Raw genomic sequence first — 24,781 nt, forward strand, 5'->3', positions numbered from 1 at the left:
GTATTATGCGTTCCCATCCCTCGCTGCCGGTTCAAATAGTGTGATAACTTTCTTCTCCTCGCATGAATCTGGTGTTATCTTGTACCCAGGGAGTTCACCAGTGTGTGATATGTCGCAAATTGTTTTCATATATGGAAGGAGCAACATACGACGCGTGTTGATAGTCTTGTCTTGCGACATTAGCTGACCTTTTGTGTTTCGTCCTATTATAGCATTGCGGAGGTAGCCTTTAGTGTTTGTTCATTTGCAAAACACGCACACACACACACACACACACACACACACACACACACACACACACACATATATATATATATATATATATATATATATATATATATATATATATATATAAATTTATATATATATTTAATGCCGGTTATTTTAGCTTGATGGCCCGAGGGCATTCTTTAGATTTCATTATTTAATCCTAAGACTTTCTCTTTAGTTTTCAATGAAAGTTAATCCTTATAGCTCGCTAAGTATTTATTTGCTTTGAAAAGTGGATGCAGAGATGATTAATGTTATCAGATAAAAAGAAACATGACGTCATCGAAGTGTTTTACCCACTAGGAACTGCAAATAATGTTTGTCTCAAGTTCGACCTATCACACACGGTCTGGATCCATGACGTATGCTACCGAGCAACCAATAGCGTTCCAGAAGTGGCCATCTTGCGTGACGTCACTGGTGACTTGACCAATAGCGAGGCAGGGATAGGAGAGAGTTGCTGGAGGTCGCCTGGTTCAGGCTGCACCTTGATTCTGTTGACAGTCATGCGAGAGAGGTTGTGGTGCGTTGAAGGTGGGAGGCCGTCTCTCGTTTTAACGGCAACCAAGTTTGAAATCGCCTGTGGGAGCGTCCAGCATCGCTGACATTCTCAGAACTATTTTCATAAGCTGTGCTCGCGTCTCGTGTGCTTTGGTGATAAGTGAAAAAAATTCTACAACACTATACAGTTATTTGCTATTTCATATTGGTGATACGTTACAGTATGGATTAACGCTGATCACAACGTGGTTGAATTGTCTGTTATTTGAAATCTGCTACTAATGCAGAAAATAAGGGAGGTCATCATAACATATATATTAGTGATGTAACGCTCTCCATGTTGAGTGTGCGTATGTTTTAATGGGGACTGTACGTACATGTGTCAGTTGAACGTACAGATAAGGTCTTTCCTGTGTTGATAAGGTCCTACATCTTCAACACCCGCAGCAAAGCATCGTTTTTTTTTTCTTGTGGTTGTAATTGTTTGGTATTACCTACAGAAGTCTGTAGACCGACCTTTTTTTGGAATAGGCTAAGAGGGAGTTCTGTGCTGTTGTCATTGTTTGATGCTTCTTAGGTTGTGCCCAAGTGGTTGGTTTCCACTTCTTAGGCCTATAATGTGTTATTTGTAAACGCATGTGCAAACATTATATAAACGCTTTTAGAATTGTGAATATGTATAATGCCCCCCCTCTCTCTCTCTCTCTCTCTCTCTCTCTCTCTCTCTCTCTCTCTCTCATTAGAGTATGGATGGCATGTGAAGAGCGAGGATGATCATTGGACTGTAGTCCATAAGTTACGCTTGATCCTTTCAGGAATTCATTTTTTTCTCCGTAGGTTGGTGGGGCCTGGATTAGTCTAAGGAATGGTTTTTAATTGTGTCGAGCTTGGTTAACTCTATCTCGGTCACTGCTTCGCTAGTCGAGCGAAGAGGTAGATTTTTTGCTCGGCCTCAAAGTCTGAGACCTCGAAATTAAAATAGACTATTGTCTGTGCATCGGTCTAGAATTGAAAGTATCTTGATTAATCTGCTTAGAGGTTTATGTACTATAATGCCTTTTCATCATCATGTTTATTTGGCATCATTTATGCTTCATTGCTTATTTGTTTATTTATTTATTTATTTAATTATATATTTATTTATTTATTTATTCTGATTGAAATCCGAGATCCCTGTATGGAACTGGAGAGGAGGCCGAGGGAGGTCCTATGCGCGAAGCCACCTACTTGAAAGCTATTTTTGTGTCTGACGTGTAAAGTGGGATTGCAAAAGGACTTCAGGTGAAGTTGATGATAACGGTATTATAAAGCTCTATTACCATTACCATAAAGTTTGAGGGCTTTTATTTTTGTCATTTGTGTCCCTGGAGTGTAACCACGTCACATACCTTGTAGGTTTTTTTTATATATACATGAGCTTAATTTTTTATCAGTGGCTGATTTGATAGGATTGACCTGTTTATGTAATCTGGCGTTGCAGCGACTTTAGTCATCGGCTTAAACTAATCTCACTTCCTTGTCCTGTGGCGTTCTGGCCTATGAGGGAAAAAAAAGGGGGAGGGCTATTGAAGTGGCGATAGATCCGCCTTGTAAAAATAAAAATGTTTTTTTAATAGTCATAGGAATTCGAACAAGGGAGAGGAGGAGGAGGAAAAGGGAAAGAATGTCATAGCTGTCAGAAGGGGGAAATGGAACTAATCAGGAGTTAGTCAGTCTAGATTAAGCTGGCTTTATGCCATCACAGGGCCTTGTTCATGGGCAGCTCTTAACAAGAAGGTGGGATCTTAGGAGTGCTAATTTCAACCAAAGTTAAAATTTAGTGTTTGAGCCGTTACGTATACAAGTGATTTGCTTAGCAACTATTCTGCTCCCCTAGAGGAGAGAGAGAGAGAGGGATTCACGATGCCCTTGCCAGGAACGTCATTGAAGTCTGTTGTCCAAACTCCAACCACGTGTGGTCAGACGAAAGGATGGAACCCTCTCCCTTCCCCCTCCCCATACCCTAACCCCCCATTCCCCACACTGTCCTTCGGAAGGATCCCAGCTCCTTTGCCTGAGAAGATGAAGGGTAGGAATTTCAAGGCTGAGGAATAGGATACCGTGATGTGGGGTTCCTGTGGTTTCGTAAGGTGCACTCCATACCCACCCACATCTCTCTCTCTCTCTCTCTCTCTCTCTCTCCTTGTTAAGTAACCTGCTCCCATCATGTCCTATTTACTGGAGCTGTTTTGGATGGGTAATGCCTTGTAAATATTTATTATTCACAGTTTGTATACATCCCCGTTGAACCAGTCTTAAGGACATTGGTCCTGCTAGTTAGTAGTCATTTACAGAATAGAATCATCATGTAAAAAAAATCAGCGGACAGATAAATTTTAATGCACACGAAAATAAAATAATAAAAATAGCAACCAGCCAACGGAATTGAATTATCTGAACAGACCACAACACCAGATTATAGCACTTCGTGGTAGATTTTAAAAATCTCACGTTTCTGTTTCGTGTATTGCAAGTCTTTAAGAACTGCTTATACTGGATTCATTGAAATGCCGCAATCCTGACCCTCTGCCTGCAGAGACCTCGTTCTTGGGTACTTTTAAGAAAGTGCCCAGGACCGTTGTGCATGGAGACTGATGGTCAGAGAGTGAGTGAGTTTAGGTGTTGGTAAAGAGGTGGAAAAGAGTGATTCATGGTCAGAGAGAGTTTAGGTGTTGGTAAATAGATGGAAAAGAGCAATTGATAGTCAGAGAGTTTAGGTGTTGGTAAATAGGTGGAAAAGAGTAACTGATGGTCAGAGAGAGTTTAGGTGTTGGTAAATAGATGGAAAAGAGTAATTGATGGTCAGATAGTGTTTAGGTGTTGGTAAATAGGTGGAAAACAGTAATTGATGATCAGAGAGTTTAGGTGTTGGTAAATAGGTGGAAAAAAGTAACTGATGGTCAGAGAGAGTTTAGGTGTTGGTAAAGAGGTAGAAAAGAGTAATTGATGATCAGAGGGAGTTAAGGTGTTTATAAAGAGGTAGAAAACAGCAATTGATGATCAGAGAGAGTTAAGGTGTTGGGAAAGATGTGAAAAAGAGTAATTGTTAGACGACTCAAGTTGTGCACCCGCCATGAGCATAACGCTTCATGGAAGCGTAGTAATATTAGTAACAGAAGCTGCGCACAACCCCCGAAAGTTAAATGCTTTTAAGATGAACACGAGGCTAAGAACTCACCCTCTCGGGGAGGATTGAATTTCTAACACCACGTGATGTTCATCACTTCGCATCCCGCATGTTGTCCATCATTTGGGAACTCTTGATGCTCTCGTGTTTTGATGGCCCTGGTGGGTGTCACCCAGTAAACAGTGCCAGTGATTTAAGATCGCTCTGCTTGCGCATAATGTGTTTGACGAAACTGTCTTAATTGCAGAATGGCATGTGCTGTTTTTGTGGTTGAAATTGCGTTTGTTATTATTATTATTATTATTATTATTACTTTGAACAGATCTCGATATCTGCACGCACACACATACACATACACGCATATACACATGTATAATTATAGCTTTAATTTCCATTGCGTAATTGCAGTCATATAAGTATCTTCATTTTTTTTTTTTTTTTAGAGACACGAGACATGTTAAACCGTGCTGTCTTTTTATGCCGGCCTGAATTCTTGCTCTTGGACAGCCCGTGAGTAGCTGTCTTAAGTTTAGATATTAATTTATCGTTCATTTGACAGGGCTACGAGAAAGCTGCGAGGAAGTATTGCATATCATTGAGGCTCTTTTGTAGAACCCGTTCTTGAACCTGTAGCGTGGAAAGGGAAGGGTAGGGGGGTAGATAAATATCCGGTTATTGGTTATATTGCTGTGTGTTGGGTCTGTTTCCGATTGTGCCCTTCTCGCTCTGTCAGTTGGCGAATAGGACTGCCCTTGTCGTGTTTCACAGTGCCGGGACGTCTCTTCGTCGGGACGAATTTTTTTATTGCCATTGTGCTGAAACTAAGATATTTCTTGGTCACTCGTAGCGGTTCTAAACTTTTTTTTTTATTCCTCCGAGAAAAAAATACGAGGGCGTGACTCTGAGAATTTTCAGTGCAGGGACATCAGAAAGGAATTTATTGGTCAATACGGATATTGACGAAATAGGAGGAAGCATTGCGTACCGAACGTGTTTCAGAGTCGAAAGACCAAGGCTTGGGACTTGCAAGGAAGGGGCTATAGTCCTCCGAATTCACCCCCACGGTCTGTGTTGCAGTGGCCTGGCCTAGTGCATTAGATTTCCTTCTCTGTAAAGAAGAGAGAAATAAGTGGGACCCCGATTACGTTGACGGGATAAACAGGGGCGTTTCAAGATGAGTGCCAGACGACCCGTGGTTCCTTCGTCCTCTCGAAATTCAGGTGCTTTTTTTTTTCCTCTTCCTTTTTTCTTTGTTATAACTAAATTGTTGTGGTTATTATTGAACAGGATGTTGTCTTCCGGACTGAGCAAGTCTGCACGCGCGAGGTGTTTTTCGAGGGGAGTTAATCCTAGGGTTGTAGGTGCGATGTCATATATCGTTTGCTGTTGTAGGTTTTATTTATGTAAAATGTGAATAAATATATGGTTGTGGTAAATTATAGTGTTGTGTTTGTTATCATTGTTGTTTCAGTTGCTTTTGTACATAGACCAAGTTACCGAAATCTTATTGTATATTGTAAAGAAACAGATAATTGAGCTCTTCTGGAGGTGTGCTTCAATAAATCTGTTATATTCTAAGTTTTCCTAGAGATTTGACCTCTTTTAATTGACGTAGGTTTTCATAAATATTTTAGCTCCGTATTTTATGTTAGTCTTTTCTTAACTGCGTTATTGGGAATATCAGTGTGCCCTTTTAAAGTATTGTTTTAATAACGCTCACAATGTTTATAAGTTCGATGTAACACTGGTTAGAGTTTTCTTGCTTTAAAAATCGCTTTAGTATTGTGAGCTGTCCTGTCTAAAATGATAAGTGATCTTATCAATTGACCCTTTTTAAAGTAATACGCACGTCAGTGAATTCCCCCCTTTGAAGGAGCGTCACTACACATAAGATTTAATATTTGACAAAAAATTGCCTCTTGTTTCAACTGGTCTTCTGTAAGTGTGAATTTCACGAAATTGTTTACTATTGATAATGACATTATTGATTTATTGATAATAATAAAAATAAATTGTTTACTATTGATAATGACAATATTGATTTATTGATGATAATAATAATATTAATAAATTGTTTACTATTAATAATGACAGTATTGATTTATTGATAATAATAATAAATTGTTTACTATTGATAATGACAATATTGATTTATTGATAATAATAATTATAATAATAATAATATCCTTTATTGCGGCTCAGGGCCACATACATGGAATATACAAATACAGTACACACGATCGAGATAAAGAAGGTAACATAATGACAGTATTGATTGACCCAAAGGGAAATCTGTTCTACGGGCTATTATATCCCTTTATTTTCTTTGTCTAAGAGACTTAGGACTTACATAAGCAGAAAGAGGGCGAGCAAATCGAAGTACGTAGCCGGTTACAGAGACGTCTTAATTTTCCCATTTCTCACAAGTCCGTCAGACTGGTATTTCTTCTCGCTCGGATTTCATGTGGGGAATGGTATTGGGACTCTCTCTCTCTCTCTCTCTCTCTCTCTCTCTCTCTCTCGAATGGGCACCTTGTTTTGTGGTTTGGTTATTCCGCGAAAATATTTATAGCTTTTTATAAAGAAAATAGGACTCTCTCTCTCTCTCTCTCTCTCTCTCTCTCTCTCTCTACGAATGGGTACCTCGTTTTGTAGGTATGTGATTATTTCGCCAAAATGTTCATAGGTTTTCATAAAGAAAATAGGACATTTTTAACTCTCTCTCTCTCTCTCTCTCTCTCTCTCTCTCTCTCTCTCTCTCTCTCTCTCTCTCTCTCTCTCCTTCGGTATGGGTAGTTTCTTAGTCAAGTAATGATACCACGAAAATTTTCATAACTTTTGTAATGAAAACAGGACATTTTGAAACACGAAGTCTCTCACGTAGTTACCTACATATATAATCAAGTCTCAGAGAAAAACTCCTTTGTCGAATTATGAGAGATGTTGATAACACTCTTGTACGACCTGTTTGAACAACTTGATTGGCGACTGGTACCGTATCGTCTTATTTCAGTGTGTGGGAAGAGGACGTGCCTTGAAGATATTGGGGGTAATAAACGTGGATGAATTCACAGTGGACGCGTAATTATGATACAAAAAAATGACCCACAGCATTCGACTGACTAGCGTTGAATTACAGTATGTACTTGGTAGTTGCCCGGATTTTGAGCTTCTCGACCTTACAGAGAGAAAGGTATGGAACGGAAGCCTCATCTGGAAAGACCTGTTAAGGACAGAAAGGTCAACACCCTCTGGAACCAGAGGTCTTGTAGGAAAAAAAGTTGTGGTGTGAAATACACACACTCACACATCATCATCATCATCATCATCACCATCACTATTTCCAACGCCTTTCAGTGCAAAAGAGTCTTAAGTGAAATCACGCCACTCCAGGTTTTCACTACCAAAAATCTCCACTATCTCTCCCATCTGATAGTAACAAGTAGCCATTTTAGCCTCTGGAAGAGTCCTGTAGTTTACGACTTTGATGGAAGAATGCTTTCTATTTGTTGGGTTCAAGGAAGACCTCGGTAAATTTGACTCTGTGGCGTTCGAGCCTAAGTAGGTCTTGGTCAAAACCAGTGCCCGCAGGAACCCAGCAGGCACTACCACGTACTGCTCTCCCAGAGGTTGTGCGAAAGACATGTCCAAACCATCTAATATCTCATCCACATTTGCAACACTGCAGAGTCTAATTGTATCCTGTCAGCTGACTCCTGATAGGCTTTTTAAAATTAGATTCTTGGAACGACAAAATCTTCTGAATGTAGTTGAGTCATGTGATCCGTATAGCAATGCGACTTGTACGAAACTAAAGACTAACCTAATTCTAGTATGCAGTCTTTACCCACCTGCCTATTGTTTGGCTTGGCTATTGGCCTCTTACTGAAATTCCATCTCAAAAGAACCTGTATTCGATGTCATTGTTCCTAAGTATTGGAAAGACCCTCTGTCTTTTGTCCTTTCTCGAACTAGTGTAATTTCATCCCTTTGTGCGCAATCTGTTCTTCTTATTTCGATTTCCCGTACTTGGAATCCAATCTCTCTAGACATATGATGTATCCGAATAGAAAATATTGTCGTCGTCATCCGCCTGGTTCTCTAGATATTCTAGATATTATTGTCTCTATTATATCTCAGGTGTAATCCGATATCCCAGTACCTCTTTTCTGACAGATTGATGTACTGTACAGTCAAGTTGTTAATCCAATACTAGCTGAAGTCTGCCCGTACTTAGATCTGCAGATCTGTTTCGACATTCTGTTACAGAGGACTTAAGGTTTTCATTTTGAAAATTTATTGTCTTGTAACTAGATACTCATTTCACTATCTTTGTTGGTGGCTTTTGACTTCAGATTGAATGTGGCAATGTCGAACTGGTGAACACATCCAGAATACGCTCTTCTGTAACTCATATATATTTAGTTTCTGTGACTGCCATCTGGAGTTGCTCAATTGTATTAATGGATGACCTTGTGTGGGAAAAGTGTACCTGTAATTCCGGGATTATTTGCATCACAAAAGCCCCATTTTCGTATGCAGTCTCTTCCAGTCTCTGCCCATTATGTCCTCCATATTTTCATTGTTCCCACCAGTTTTAGCACTCGCATCACAAGCGGTTCTCACATCTATTTCTGGGGTTTTATCTATAACGTGTTGCAAGTTTTTTTTTATTTATTTTTATATGAAATTCATCGTTTATTTCTTCGAGCTCATTAGCGAGTTCATTTGTTGGGCATAGTACACTAAAAGGTTAAGTATACCGTAGTTTAACCAGATCACTGAGCTTATTAACAGCTCTCCTAGGGCTGGCCCGAAGGATTAGATTTATTTTACGTGGTTAAGAACCAACTGGTTACCTAGCAACGGGACCTACAGCTTATTGTGGAATCCGAACCACATTATAGCGAGAAATGAATTTCTATCACCAGAAATAAATTCCTCTAATTCTTCATTAGCCGGTCGGAGACTCGAACTCGGGCCTAGCAACTGCTAGGCGACAACTGTACAGACTCTCCCAACGAGGAACTTGACATAGTACACTGGTGTTAGCATTGCTGGTTTGAATTAAATCTTGCAACTAATAATTACTATTCAGCACTTAGTATATATCCCATATATATACACAGACCTACATTATTATATTTATATACAAAAGTGTATATATATAATATATTTGTGTGTGTGTGTTTAGGGAGAGAGAGAGGGAGAGGGTATTGCCTGATAACCAGTGACATCCTACATTACTTCCTGGTGTCCATCAAGTTCGATTCCACAGCTCTTTCCTGTGGCCCGAATCGCGTCCAGGATCTCGACCTCTCGTTGGGCACAGTTATAGTATTCATTCCTATTCAGCTTCAAAGGTACAATTACCAATTAACAAATCAGGTGAGCATTGATCTCGGATACGGTCGCCACCAATAGGAATGCGAGGTGAGTTGCCATTTACTATTTTGGGAGTTTATCAGTGCTCGGGGATGTGCCAATGGTTATTTTTTTACTTTTTTCGGAACGTCTGTTCACGGTATAGAATAATTATTATTTTATATATATATATATATATATTATACAAACACATTTTACAAATGCTTGTAGAGAAATCGAGAAGTTAAGAGGGCATTGTGGCTAATAAATACGACATAGGTATCTGGTAAAAAGTTACCAGTAGACTGCATACACACACACACACACACATATATATATTGTATGTGTATGTATGTATATAATGTATACATAAAACAATAAAATAAATCTGTAGAGCTTATCTGTGGCACGAAAAATAAGTATTGTCTTCAGTGCCCACAACGTAAAGAGAAATTTCACGCCTGACCTTAGCCACGATTTCGTACCGTACAACAACAGGTTTGGATTTAGCCTGGAAGACCCGCTTAAAAGGGCCAGGAAAGTTCCCTGTCGGTCGCAATAAGACGTTCGTCTCGTCTTGTGACGTGATTTCCGGTTTGATTTCAAGCGTTCTTCGAAGCGAAGTGTGTTTATGGTTGGCACCCTGTAGCTGTCTGTCATTTGGCGCGGGGCGGGGTGGGGGTGGGGTGGCGGCCCCTCGATTAATTGAATTTCATGGGATGTTGTTTGGTTTCGTTGGTTTTGAGGGCTTTGGTTACGTCGTAATCTCTCTCTCTCTCTCTCTCTCTCTCCACACGTGTTATATATATTTACTAATATATATACATATATACAGTATGATTATAAATATATACATATACATATGTATAATTAATATATATGTTTGATATATGAATATGCTTTACATATCCTATATAAAATTTATGCACGCGAATATATATACATTTATATATATATACATATGTATATATATATTTATTTATTTATTTATATCTGCGTGGGTCGAACATCCTGGGTGGCCGTAATGAATGCTCAGGAAATGACATTCAAGTAATGTCCATAGCATGCGGCGTTATATCAGAGCTATTGGCATTTGTCCTAGCACGCCGCAGTGCCATTCATTCCCGACCTTATAACGGCGGCACGCTTTATAATGGGAAGCACCAGAGGGCAGCTGACGCTGGGGCCCTTGACAGAACACGCCGCGTGGAGGCTTCGAGAGCGGCGCTCCTTTGTCGCTTTGTGTAGGGCTACGTCTGTTTCCGTCATGTTGACATAACGACGAACTGTCGTTTGTTCGTTTCGGTAACTTGCGTCCGTTTGTTCGAATTGAGTCGCCCGTGTGATGTTTGATTTGTAGCAGGTTTTTTTTTAAAAGATAGGTTTATGTTTTGAGTTAGAATGTAATTGATTGATTGATTTTGGCTACTAAAACTCTATAAGGTAACTTGTTTCTCTGATAATATGTGCACATTCTATTTTGGGTTGTAAGGTAATTGATTGATTGATTATGGCTACTGAGACTTTGTAAGGTAACTTGTTTCTCTGACAATGTATGCACATTTTATTCGTCATTTCTTGTCGATTTGTAAGATAAAACGTGTAGCTACATAGGTATGATTTTCACTTTTCGTTCGATTTTAATCTTGTTTATAAGGTCATTTTTCTTTGATATCGCCTTTTCTATTCGTTAATTGTTGTCGGTATGTTGGAAAAATGTGTAGAGATATATATTGATTTTCCCTGTGTTATATTTTAATCTTGGTTATAGGGTATTTTATTTCTCTTCTTACGTTTGTTCCATCCGTTTATTGTCGTCGATAAGTTAGGAAAAACTTGTCGAGATATAATTATGATTTTCCCTTTGTTTGTATGCCTCACTATCGTGCTTTCCTCTTGTTTTCTAATGACACAACGAATTAAGGTCACTCGCTCGGTTTTCTCTTGTAATTCTGCCACGCAGTTACTCTTCTCACTCCTCAAATGTTTGCAGTAAGTTTAAGAAATTCTTTAAAAGAAACTTTCTCATGTGCAGCGTGGAAATTTTTTTTTTTTTTTTTTTTTTTTTTTTTTTTTTTTTTTTTTGAAGTCTAGTTTCGGTTTATTCAGTGCATATTAAGGCATCTTAGAATTTTTTCTAGCAAAATAAATTTTCTTTTATGCTTATATGTAAGATTTATATTAAAGATCATTCGTACATGTACGGAAATGTCATCAAATCCCTACATTTAGATTTTGTTTCGAAAGAGGTCGTCCACTTGACATTTAAGGCTTCCTTCGTTAAAAGTTAAGCTCGTGCTTTTTGTTCCAGTTTATTTTTTTTTATAACTGTGCTGTAATAAAATAAAGGTTTTATTATGTTCTGCTGGTGCCGAAGATCTTGCTGAATGTATTGCGACAAATTTATCACTAAGTACAAAGTATTTGTGTCACATCAGATCCAGTTTCCAATTTTTTAAGCTGAAATGTGCAATACGAAGTTTTAAAGTGCCAGTTGGAGCTCTTACGTAATACTACGTATTTAAACAAGATCGTAGTAGAATTCTTTATAATATTATATATATATATATATATATATATATATATATATATATATATATATATATATATATAAATAATTCTCTCTCTCTCTCTCTCTCTCTCTCTCTCTCTCTCTCTCTCTCTCTCTCTCTCTCTCTCTCTCTCTCTCTCTCTATATATATATATATATATATATATATATATATATATATATATATATATATATATATATTACTGCATATGTACATACACATGTGTGTTGAATCATCGTTTATAAATGGATGTGCGTCGGGGTGCAAAGGCTACATTCACACCTGCACTAGTTTGAGCGAATGTCTAACACTGTATTCATTTGTGTCTCTAAAATGTACCGTACACTTGGCCTGTGGGGAGGTCGCCCTAAACTTTGTCTGTGGCGTCTGTCGACCTTTCACGGCGTCGTATAAAAAAAAAGGTTTTAAAAAGAAAAAAATAAAAGGAACGTAAGATTCAGCAAGCAATAGGTCGACCATTGTTTCGGAAATCTGCGAGGGAGCTCCTCGGTCTTTCAGTTTTGACAGTTTAGGAGTTTCATTGACCTTTATGGCCCGTCGTCAGGCGTTGTACCGATTCGTTAAAAAATAAATGAAGGAACGCGTGAAACCCAAAGCGTTCTTTCATTTATTTCAGGCTTGAACGAAGGAAGGGAATTTGCTTAGCCACTCCTTTGATAGGATGCATGATATGAACTTTTTTGCTTGATGAAGTACCTTAATTTTTTCTCTCTTTCGTCTTCCGCTATAAGACGTAATATAATCCCGTCGAGTACAGTTCCACATTAAGTGAAATTATAGTTTTTAGTGTGTCGCATATTAGTCCATTTGTTGTAGCAGTTTTATTGAAACCGGGATATGAAGAACCTTGAACTTTTATGTTAAATTGGTGTTTTTTTTTATTTTAAAGGTTTGATTCATTAAAGTTTCTTGTGAGATCATTTAAATTATATATATTGAGATTTTCAGCCAACTCCAGTCAGCGAAATGATAAGATATAAAAATCTTAAGCTGTGATATTTATAGCAATCTTCCTCTGTTTCCAAGCGTGGTTTAAAAAAAAAATAGCACTTCACCTTACCCACGGAGATATGCTGTGATTTCAAATTTTTTTTTTTTTTTTTTAGAGCAGGTTATCACAATGGACTTTGACCCCTGACTTGGTCCGCTATGACCAAAAGTCTTTGAAGGAGAGTACCGTTAATCTCTCGGAAGACGCTGACAACAAAAGAATCGCCTTATCATCCTACCCTTGATTACACAAATGAATTGATGGTATTATATATATATATATATATATATATTATATATATACAGTATATATATATATTATATACTGTAATGTGTGTGTATGTATGTATGCTATTTCGGCATATTTTCTTTTATGCAATTTGTATTGAAGTCAGTGGCATTATTTGCAGACTGTCTTTTTATTTATCTTGAATCAGTCTATTCTGCCTTTTCTGTTGACTTCAATATATATATATATATATATATATATATATATATATATATATATATATATATATATATATATATATATATATAGATAGATAGATAGATAGATAGGTACACAAACACTAGCTAGCATAAGTACAAAAGAGAGAGAGAGTTGAATATATATATATATATATATATATATATATATATATATATATATATATATATATATATATTCAATATATAGATAGATAGATAGGTACACATACACTAGCTAGCATAAGTACATAAGAGAGAGAGAGAGGAGGTTCCAGGTCAGAGTTATATGTGATCAAATCAGAAAGTCTGGCACATGACCTTATCATCTGACCCTTAGCCACCTAAACAGTTTCGTTTCCATTTCCCTTCTCTCCCCCCCCCCCACTTTTCCATGCCATCCGCCCACCTCCTCTTTAAGTTTTCGTGACACGCCTCACACGAACGTGGGTGTTGAAACACAATAGGCTGTAGGATCCATTGTGTAGATCCTTTGGGGGGTCCTCTTTGTGAGCAATTAGTTCTTTTTAGTATTATTTACATTTTCGTAATTTTCTCACATTATTATGAGCCAGTCGAAAGATAGTTCAGAAGTTGGGGGTCGAATTGAGTTGAGGTTAGGTTAATGTAAACGTAGTTAGTATGTGAGAAATTTTTGTGATTGTGTTAATTTTTATTAATTTTATTAGTTTTTTCATTGAAGTTTTGCTTAGTCACCTTTTTTTATTTGGGGATCATTGCAATTTACTACTGACTTCTTATCGGCGCTGCGTGTGCCTTCATTACACTTTGGAAGCCTCTGTCTTTTAAAATGCGAGTTTTGCTTTCCATTCGGATTGGGCAACATTTTCAACATTTTTCGGTTTTTTGTATTTTTCATGATTAAAGTCATTGAAAAATACACTGGAAATAAAATAAAAAACAATAAACTAACATAAAGTTCAAGGTTCTTCATATCTTAGTTTCTCTTGACAGTTTCTTTTAACATCTTTACGCGCATTAAAATTCTGAGAAGTTTACATTTACATTTATTTTATTTATTTATTTATTTATTTATTTTTTGCCAAGATAAAAAAAAGAATTTTTATTTTTTTTTTTATTTTTTTGCCAAGATAGAAAAAAGAGAGAGAACTTTCCTTCCCTTCCTTTCCACTGTAATGAGTCCCGAGAGTGGTCGTGGCATGATTTTATGTGACCTTTGACGCCGCAATGCTCCCATAAAGTTGGTTAATTTACAGTAGAGGGTCACCATCAGCTGTTTCCTTTTTTTGGGAGGTGGGAGACATCGCTTTGTAGTTGTATGTTCAAGTGTGTCATTTTTTGTTGCATCCAATCCTTTTACCTTGTGATTATGGCGGAAGCATTCCAAGCATGTTAGCAGTGGAGGTAAGTGTCGAAGGATATTTTGTCTGAATATATATATATATATATATATATATATATATATATATATATATATATATATATATACACAAACATATATTTTACACACACAGACCTTAGTTCAGGGCTTAAACAAGCAATGAAGATCATAAGTATTGTCATTATTAGTTAAAGAAATTTAATTTACCTATTAAGATTATTGTCACTGATTTTACCTTCGTGGATTTATTGAAATTGAGGTGGAGCAGATTTTCAGTGTCCAAAAATAAGTTTAACAGATACCTTTTCATTCGTGAAATTATTATCATTATTATTTTTTTTGAAAACTAATAGGATGACTTTGATATTAGGTTTGGGGTGTATTTCAGGCACACACAGGATTGTGTTGCCAGGATGATTGGCATGTAGGATTTGAAGGGGTTTCTCGGTCGCTGGAAAACACTCGTTCCTTGTTGGATGAAAGCGGCTACAGTAGCATCCGCAATGACATATCATTTACCCTTTGACCGTTCACCTCTCTCTCTCTCTCTCTCTCTCTCTGCCACCGCCCCCCTAATTACAACTGACGTCCTTCACAGGATTTCATTAACCCACTTTGACTTTAATTTCAACCCTCCATCCTCCTTCCGTGATTCCAATCCTAGAATTGCATCCTTGCTGTTTTGTTCCTTAATGAAAACGGATGAATAATTCGAGTGAAAATGGTTCTGTTCTTTATGTGATTATGTATAAGGATGTGGTTTTTTTTATTGAACATTTTAGAATTTCCGCTACCATGACCCCTTTTCGTTATTTCCTCCTTATTTTTTATATATAATAACTTAGAAGAACAGTTAGAAGGTTTTCTGTCTGAGAAATTCTTGCCTCTAACTCGGCCTCATCGCTACAAAATTCGAAGCAGTTTGCATTGAAGTCGTCGGCCTTAACGTTTAATTGATGGAGTCTGCTTAGTTCAGTTAGAGTGACCACCTCTCTCTCTCTCTCTCTCTCTCTCTCTCTCTCTCTCTCTCTCTCTCTCTCTCTCTCTCTCTCTCTCTCTGGCTTCGGACTCAAATAACATCCATCCATCTGTCGTCGTACTGCTAGTTTTCATGTGTTATGCACAAGCAGTTATTAGTTACTGACTTCGGCGACTCCAGTGAGATAGAGAGAGAGAGAGAGAGAAAACAGTGCCAGTTATAAGCGCCTTAAAAGGAAAGAGACCATGATAATGGAGAGACAAAAAGAGAGAGAGAGAAGGGGAAAGAAAAAAGGTAAGAAAGAGAGGGAAGGGGAAAGAAAGTAAGAAAGAAAGAGAGAGAGAAGGGGAAGAAAGTAAGTAAGAGAGAAAGAGAGAGAGAAGGGGAAGAAAGTAAGTAAGAGAGAGAGAGAGAGAGAGAGAGCCAAGTATAGTCACCTTAAAAGGAAAGAGACTAGGATAATGGAGAAAGAAACAGAGAGATAAAACAGTGCAAGCATATTAACCTTGAGAAGAGAGAGATAAAGATATGAGAGAGAGAGAGAGAGAGAAGGACACTTTCATGATTTTTTTTTCCCCTTCATTTCTGGTTTTCCTTCACTTCTGCCCCGTGACTCATACCTGGTGTTTCCTGACGGCCGTTCCTTTGCGCCCCACTCCTAATATTCCTCTCACACATTCTCTAAATTGAGTGATTCGCCTTCCGGTTATGCGTGAAAAATCCTCTCTCTCTCTCTCTCTCTCTCTCTCTCTCTCTCTCTCTCTCTCTCTCTCTCTCATTATCCTGATCTCTTTCTTCTTAAAGTGAATATGCTTGGTACTGTTTTCTCTCTCTCTCTCTCTCTCTCTCTCTCTCTCTCTCTCTCTCTCTCTCTCTCTCTCTCTCTCTCTCCTTCTTCTTAAGGTTAATATGCTTGCACTGGTTTCTCTCTCTCTCTCTCTCTCTCTCTCTCTCTCTCTCTCTCTCTCTCTCTCTCTCTCCATTATCCTAGTCTCTTTCCTTTTAAGGTGACTATACTTGGCACTCTCTCTCTCTCTCTCTCATATCCTTATCTCTTTCTTCTGAAGGTTAATATACTTGCACTAGTTTATCTCTCTCTCTCTCTCTCTCTCTCTCATATCCTTATCTCTTTCTTCTGAAGGTTAATATACTTGCACTAGTTTATCTCTCTCTCTCTCTCTCTCTCTCTCTCTCTCTCTCTCTCTCTCTCTCTCTCTCTCTCTCTCTCTCTCTCTCTCTCTCTCTCTCTTCTTTCCAATATCCTAGTCTCTTTCCTTTTTAAGGTGACTATACTTGGCCTCTCTCTCTCTCTCTCTCTCTCTCTCTCTCTCTCTCTCTCTCTCTCTCTCTCTCTCTCTAGGATTAATAAACAGGTTCGATGACACTATTCTAGGCGAGTCACGATGAGCGCCTCGTCTCGCTCGTATTTTCCTTTTAATATATCTTCTTTTGTCGTCATTATCCACGGTACATTTTATGGTTTGTCCAACCTTTCGTTCTTCGTTGGTCTTTCGTGAAGGAGAGTAAACCTCCAGTAAACCTCCTTTCCTTCCGTGCTCGTATCCTTTGGTGGTTTACATCATTCTTATGTCTCGGTCATCCTTGACGTCATTCCTTTATTTTCATAGAGGTATTTTGACATTTGCCTAGTGTGGTTTCTATATTGTTTCCATAGGAGGTATTTTGACGTTCGCCTGGTGTGGTTTCTGTATTATTTCCATAGAGGTATTTTGACATTTGCCTAGTGTGGTTTCTATATTATTTCCATAGAGGTATTTTGACATTTGCCTGGTGTGGTTTCTATATTATTTCCATAGAGGTATTTTGACATTTGCCTAGTGTAGTTTCTGTATATTTCCGTAGAGGTATTTTGACATTTGCCTAGTGTGGTTTCTAGATTGGGTTATTGGTAGGGATATCTGGTAATTATTTTGGAGCATTGAGTGTAACTAAGGAATAAGAAGCTTGTTGATTTTGTGAGAAGGAATGGTGGATATTTTAAGGACAGGATTTTACTGTTGGAAATGTTATTTTTAGTTCCAGGAATGTATAGATATAATTGACTGAATATCCTGTGTCTTCATACCAGCAGTAGCTGTGTATTAAAATGAAATCTCCTCCACATCGAGATTTTTAAAATGATTTTGCATTTCATTTATATATATCTGCTTCTCAAATAATGGTCGATAATAGTTTCTGGAAAGGCACATTTAATTTCCGATGTCAATTAGGACAGACTTCGAAAATGGGGTTACTCATGTACAAAAACTTCAGTTTTATTTGGATGGGTGGCGACCGGAAGGGCGCTGGAAGTCAAGTTTGTGGGTGGGGGATTTCCAAGGAAATCTGACCGGAAGTTGAAGCATTTAAAGATTAAGAAAGATATTGAAGCGTTCAAAATTGGGAAGGAAAGGTGGGGGCAAAGAATGAGGATATGAGTAAGATATATGTCTGGACGTGGTCATTTTGTTTCGCCGAACTGTGAAGAACATTTTCCAGACCTGAAAGGGAACGTGCAAATGTGCACATTTTGACAGGATGTAGTTAAATGTGTGAACGCAAAAACTGAAAAATCTTTTGTGTCTCTTTTGCCCGCAAGCCCCAAGTAACGTAAGACCTCATATGAAATCCATGACTCACGTATTCCATGATTGGATGATTTTGGAATGAAAGTCCAGAAATACACATGAAATATTAAGAGGAAATACCTCATAGGGGAGCATTGATAAGGTTTTCAAGTAGATCCCGGTATTGTGGAAGACATTTTGCCAGATTGGATAGAAATTTAGCCAATCAAGGTTTATAACAGTCATTGATGTTCCCTTTGATCTTGCACAGATCACGTTTAGAGTGCTTGGCTGCCCTGAGAATCTCTCTCTCTCTCTCTCTCTCTCTCTCTCTCTCTCTCTCTCTCTCTCTCTCTCTCTCTCTCTCTCTCTCTGTATACTTATGAATGTAACCTAATTTCATGTGTGCCGCGCGAGTGTTAATATCAGAACGTGGAGAATATTCGGTCATATAAAGTGTTTCAGGACACGCCAGATTGCGCCCTCTTTCGTAGGGCGTGGCGCACGTCAGAGAGGCCAGTGCCCGTTACTTCCCGAAGATGTCTGGGTCAGAGGTTAAAAATGACGAAGTGGCCTGGACCTTTATTCTCTGCCGGAGATGGGACTGAATCATGGCTGAGCCTTTTGTGTCAGGTCATAACGTTTCTTTGCTTCGATGCTTTTCGGTATTCGAACTCTCTCTCTCTCTCTCTCTCTCTCTCTCTCTCTCTCTCTCTCTCTCTCTCTCTCTCTCTCTCTCTCTCCGATGTCTTAAAAATATATATATAAAAAGGGACGTACTGTAATTATCATGCTTCTCTCATGCGTAGAAGCAAGCATAGATCCGCTTTTCACATCATCTGGGGGTTGCTGGCATCCTACAGTTCAAATCTCTCTCTCTCTCTCTCTCTCTCTCTCTCTCTCATCAGTATTGGGCGTTTTTGAATTACCGAAAGGAAATGGCGCTTGAGGTCTCCTGATTCAGGAAAAAAAACTAGTTCATTAACGAATGAATTCCGAATATTATTTTTCCGAGAAGTTTATACAAAAGCAGTAAATACGGATATAGGAGCCGGGGAAATTATGTTTTCGTTAAAACAATTATTACATAATTGTGTTCATGCAATATCCCCTAAATTGCTCTTATTTAGAAAGGGGGATGCCAGGATGTTTATGGTAATTACACCCAAGAAATTCGTTTTATTTGGAGGCTGGAAAATAGTTTAATCGCAATGCACAAATCCTGGGATATTTTCGTCCACATAAAAAAAGAGAGAAGATGAAATGGTAAGCAAAAAAAAAAAAAATAGGAAATAGTAAGCCAAAAAAAAAAGGAGAGAGAGAAAGAGAAGAAGAAATGGTAAGCACTTGAGTATTCTCATGTCGAGATAGCATATCCGCCTTTGGACTCCTGATAAGTGCGATGGCAACACATACACACGCACACACACACACACACCTGAATATGCAGTGGTGTGGCACTTCACGAGAAGAGCTTGCTTGATTACCTGATGGTGTGAGGAGCCGGGAAGGGCGCCATTAGTGGGACAACTTATTAGAGGATCTAATAAACATGGCGATGAGGACGGTTTGTTTATGCAAGGGCCAGTTGAGTTATTGCGTCCTCGTGCTTAACTGGGATTTGTTAAGTTTGCTCGGCGAGAGAGGCTACACTTGATATTAATTATTATTATTATTATTATTATTATTATTATTATTATTATTATTATTATTTGTAGTGGTTATAGAAGTCGTGTGAAAATTCTTTCGATTTTCATATGCAGGTGTATTTATCCAGTCTGCGCCAAAGGTCGAGTTATGGTGTGAAACCATGTCAGGTGCTACCATATCTACTTGCGTCGCATAGTGATTTTTACGTAACCAGTATGTGCAGTTTATATATATATATATATATATATATATATATATATATTTATATATATATATATATATATATATGTGTGTGTGTGTGTGTGTGTGTGTGTACATATATTATATATATATATTGTGTTGCATTACATTTTTATCTCTATTAATTTATTAATTTTTATTCTTATTTGATAAGTTATCTCTTCTCTGTATTTCCCATATATATTCTTTGGAAGCTTGAATTTCGGGTCAGTGGCCCATGTAAGCTTGTTACATATGAATAGGGTTCGTCTTTGAAAAATATATATATATATATATATATATATATATATATATATATATATATATATATATATATATATATATATAATACATCAAGGGTGAACCCTATTCATTTGGAACAATAAAGACAAAGGCCTCACAGCACTCCATTGTTTCTCTTTCCTTCGTGGATTTTATTTTGATATGTTCATCACATTCCATATTTTCGTGATTCAGTTATACTTTTATATATATATATATATATATATATATATATATATATATATATATAATTGTAATATCATTCGATGACTCCCGCTAAGTTTTATCAGTAGGCGTAGCCTATAGCATTTACGGTGATGTTCAGCCACACATTCTATATCGGTGATGAAGCCTTCCAAACTACGTGCCTTGAAGAAATCGAGTCATTTAATATCTGCTGCCCTCCATCAGCGCCAGTTCCATTAATGCCTAGGCGTGGGTCGAGTTTAATGCGATTCCTCATTTAGACACGATAATATTTTATAAGATGATTTTATTTTGCAAATACTTAAGAACATGTTTGACTTTGGCTGTGGTTTTGTTTGTTTATCTTCACTTGATGGAATCAGTCAGTCAGCTCGTTAGGGAAAGCTGTCTACAACATCCTTATCCCCGACTGTTTAAATGGCCTCTTGGGAAAAGATTTCGAGGATGTGCTTGCCAGCTGCAAATTGGAATTAGTGGCCTCGCGAATGATTGCTCCTTTTTATACATTGTTTCCATGTTTCGTACATTTAAAGGGATTTTTAAAGTCTTGTCTTTATAGTACCAAAATATGAACTGAATGGAATATAATATGCCAAAAGCCATACTCTGGGACCTGCGAGGTCATTCATCGTTGAAAACAATGTTGGAACAGTTGCAGTATCAAGCTGAAAGTTAAGATGGGAGAAGTATATAAACGTAGGTATAGCGGGTGCAGCTAGGGGCCGAAGGAACGCTGATAAAGAACATTAAATAATACCTACAGTTCACCGCGTGAGGTGCACTGACGACGCTACGGGGTAGTTCCAAAACACGACTTTGTCGGTGTGTTCTTTCCCAAATAAAAGAACAGCCCTTTGAAGTATCGCGACCTTGTTTGTGCCTTTCGTAAACTGGAGATAGTTATTGTGGTTTTGATGAGATGAGGGCTCTGGAAAGACGGGCAGGCACCAGGTTCACTGTCCTAAGGCACCAGGAGGGGGGGGAGGGAGAAAGGGAGGTAGGTCCATACCATGGGCAGAGGGGTACGGGAGGGGTTTATTCCACTTCAATTCAGTTCAACTTCCACTTGAGACTTTTCTGATCCTGGTTCTCTCTCTCTCTCTCTCTCTCTCTCTCTCTCTCTCTCTCTCTCTCTTACCCATATGACAGTAATCATCTTGATTAGATTCTCCCTTCTGCAATTTCTTTTGAAGGAATATAGCCTGTGCATTTATAGTAATTGTTATTATTATGATTATTACAGCGAGCATCCCTTTGTACATGAAATCGGCATTGCTCTCCCGCAAATTCTCTTCCTATATTGCCCGTTAAAGCAATCGTTTGTTAATGCTGTACAGAGGTTGGAATTCCGTATATATGTATATGTATATATATATATATATATATATATATTATATGTGTGTGTGTGTGTATGCATGCATGCATGTATGTATGTATGCGTACGAACTAGAACTCAAGTTCCGTTCGACTTTGATACACGTTTTAGTTTCGTTGTGAATAATTTTGAGTCAGGGTCACGTGTCTGAATGTAGGCTATGTGCATCTCGTTTGAAACAAGTGTTAAAACACCGGATGTTATTCGCTTTTACAATGCAATTAGAAAAAATAAAAAGATCCTGTCATTCGTCATCCTTGTTATTCATTCATTTTGGTGCCCTTTCATATTCCATATTTTGTGGTTGTGTTTATTGACAATGTTTTATTCTTCTTCCTGTTTTTGTTTATTGACAGTGTTTCATTCTTCTTCCTCTATTTCGTTCTCTGTAGTCGCGTATTGGAACGGAATATAGAATTTAGGCCAAAGGCCAAGCGCTGGGACGTATGAGGTCATTCAGCGTTGAAACGGAAGTTGGGAGTAGAAATGTTTGAAAGGTGTAGCAGGAGGAAAACGTCGCAGTTGCACTACGAAACAAATGTCAGAGAGGTTGGATAGCAAGACGGAAGAAAGAGAATATGAATGGAGGTACAGTAAAAGGACTGAAAGGGGTTACAGCTAGGGACCGAAGGAACGCTGCAATGAAGTAGTGCCTACAGTACACCGCGTGAGGTGCACTGACGGCGCTACCTCCCTACGGGGAGTATAGTCGCGTATCGACGGAAGCAAATCCGGGGTAAAGTGATCCTTATATCAAGTCAACTACGACTTAGTCTCGTCACTTCCGTCGTAGATTGTCTGTAGTCAAGTAAACGTTCCTTACACACATTATTGCTGCATTAGATTATATAATGGATCTTCTTGAGCTCAATAACTCCCTTTTGGTATTCAGTCTGGGTTGACGTACAATGCGATGTAAGTTTTTTTTTTTTTTTTTTTTTTTTTTTTTTTTTGTTAAATTCTTTAAAAGCATTCTGGATTAGAATTAAATGTTGACTGTTTCGGACAAAAATATTCATTTGTTCTGAAAGCAAGTAAAAAAAAAAAAAAAAAAAAAACCTGGAGTTTGGAAGCCTTGAAGATGAAAAAATTGCTTTGGGAATTTGAAAAAATTGCGGATTTTATAAAGCTGTATCGCTAGGTTACTTAAAAATTCAGTGTATAATACACACTCATTTATAATATATATGTATATAAATTTATAATATATATATATATATATATATATATATATATATATATATATATATATAAAGTAGCTTTCATTTAATTTGGAAACAAAAAGATTTCTGTAAGGTAGAATTTTTATTCATTGGAGTGCAATGGAGTAAATAATCATGATTAAGTGCTGAGTAAGCACTTCCGCAGCTATTAATGTCTTGATTCAATCTGACCTTTTGTTAAGTGATGATATCGTTATGAATTTGCTTTGAATACGAATCGTATTCATCTCAGGCGAACCTTGGCGGGTCTCTCTCTCTCTCTCTCTCTCTCTCTCTCTCTCTCTCCTCTCTCTCTCTCTCGCAATTTCATATGAACGTATTCAAGTTTCTCCATTTTTAACCATTTTTAGTTTTCTGTAAAAGAAAACTATTGTGACGGCTTTGTCTGTCCGTCCGCACTTTTTCTGTCCGCCCTCAGATCTTAAAAACTACTGAGGCAAGAGGGCTGCAAATTGGTATGTTGATCATCCACCCTCCAATCACCAAACATACCAATTGCAGCCCTCTAGCCTCAGTAGTTTTTATTTTATGTAAGGTTAAAGTTCGCCATGATCATGCGTCTGGCACCACTACAGGTACCAACAACACAGGCCACCACCAGACCGTGGTGAGTTTCTTGGGCTGCGGCTGAGAGTTTTATGGGACGTGGCTGAGGCCACCACCGGACCGTGGCTGAGTTTCATGGGCCATGGCTAAGAGTTTCATGGGCCGTGGCTGAAAGTATCATACATTATTCGCTGTACAGACAACTAGATTGCGCCGATCTTCGGCGCAGTTTTTACTTATGACATCGGATTACATTTCATGGGTAGAGGCAATCAACTTATCTATCTGTCAATCTTTTGAAAGGAAATTTTCCACGTCCATCCGACCTTCAGGGATAAAATATACCACGTTGATTGTAACTTTTGGACACTTCCAGATAGAGTGTCCGTATTTATGTTTTATAATTCAGACTTGTGTCAAGGTTAAGGTCGTATTTGGAGGTCAAATGTCAAATACGACTTGCCTTCATAGGAGGCTTTTTATGTCCATCGTTTATAACATGATAAAAGTTTTTAAAGTGATTAAAACCTTTGAACACTTTGATATAGAGGTTTCATATTTAGGTTGCATACTGCATGCTGATGTCAAGGTTAAGGTCACACACAAAGTTCAGAAAATAGCAATTTGCCAGTACGGTAGGCTTTTTATGTCCATCCTTTAAGGATAAAAGCTTTGACGTTGGCTAAAGCTTTTAGCCACACTGATATAGAGGATTCATATTTGGGTTGCATACTCCAGACTGATTTCAAGGTTAAGGTCACACACACACACAAAGTTCAGAGATCAAATAGGAGTTTGCAAGGGGGCGGGGGGTGCGGTTTACGTCCTTCCATTAAGGATAAAAGCTTTGACGTTGGCTAAAACGTATGAACTTAGGTATAGAGGATTCACATATGTCTTGCATACTCCAGCCTGATGTCAAGGTCATGGTCACACTTACAAGTTGAAAGGTCAAATAGGGAATTTGCCAAAACGGGAGGCATTGCCTCGCAAAAATCAACGTTTGTATATTTGTATCACTTGTCTGCTCCGTATTGACGG

General features: G+C 38.0%; 1 protein-coding gene across 4 annotated transcripts in view; it reads left to right on the plus strand.

Moving 5' to 3' along the window:
- Nucleotides 1-748: 748 nt before the first annotated feature.
- The window catches only part of LOC136832567 (uncharacterized), an 80,773-nt gene continuing 56,740 nt past the window's right edge, over nt 749-24,781 (plus strand). For all 4 annotated transcript variants that reach the window (XM_067093620.1, XM_067093619.1, XM_067093624.1 and 1 more), the window contains exon 1: nt 749-804. The gene's annotated coding sequence lies outside the window, so the exon portion shown is untranslated. The remainder of the gene's footprint in view (nt 805-24,781) is intronic.

This window comes from Macrobrachium rosenbergii, chromosome 50 (genome assembly GCF_040412425.1).
Source record: "Macrobrachium rosenbergii isolate ZJJX-2024 chromosome 50, ASM4041242v1, whole genome shotgun sequence".
NCBI classification, from domain to species: domain Eukaryota; kingdom Metazoa; phylum Arthropoda; class Malacostraca; order Decapoda; family Palaemonidae; genus Macrobrachium; species Macrobrachium rosenbergii.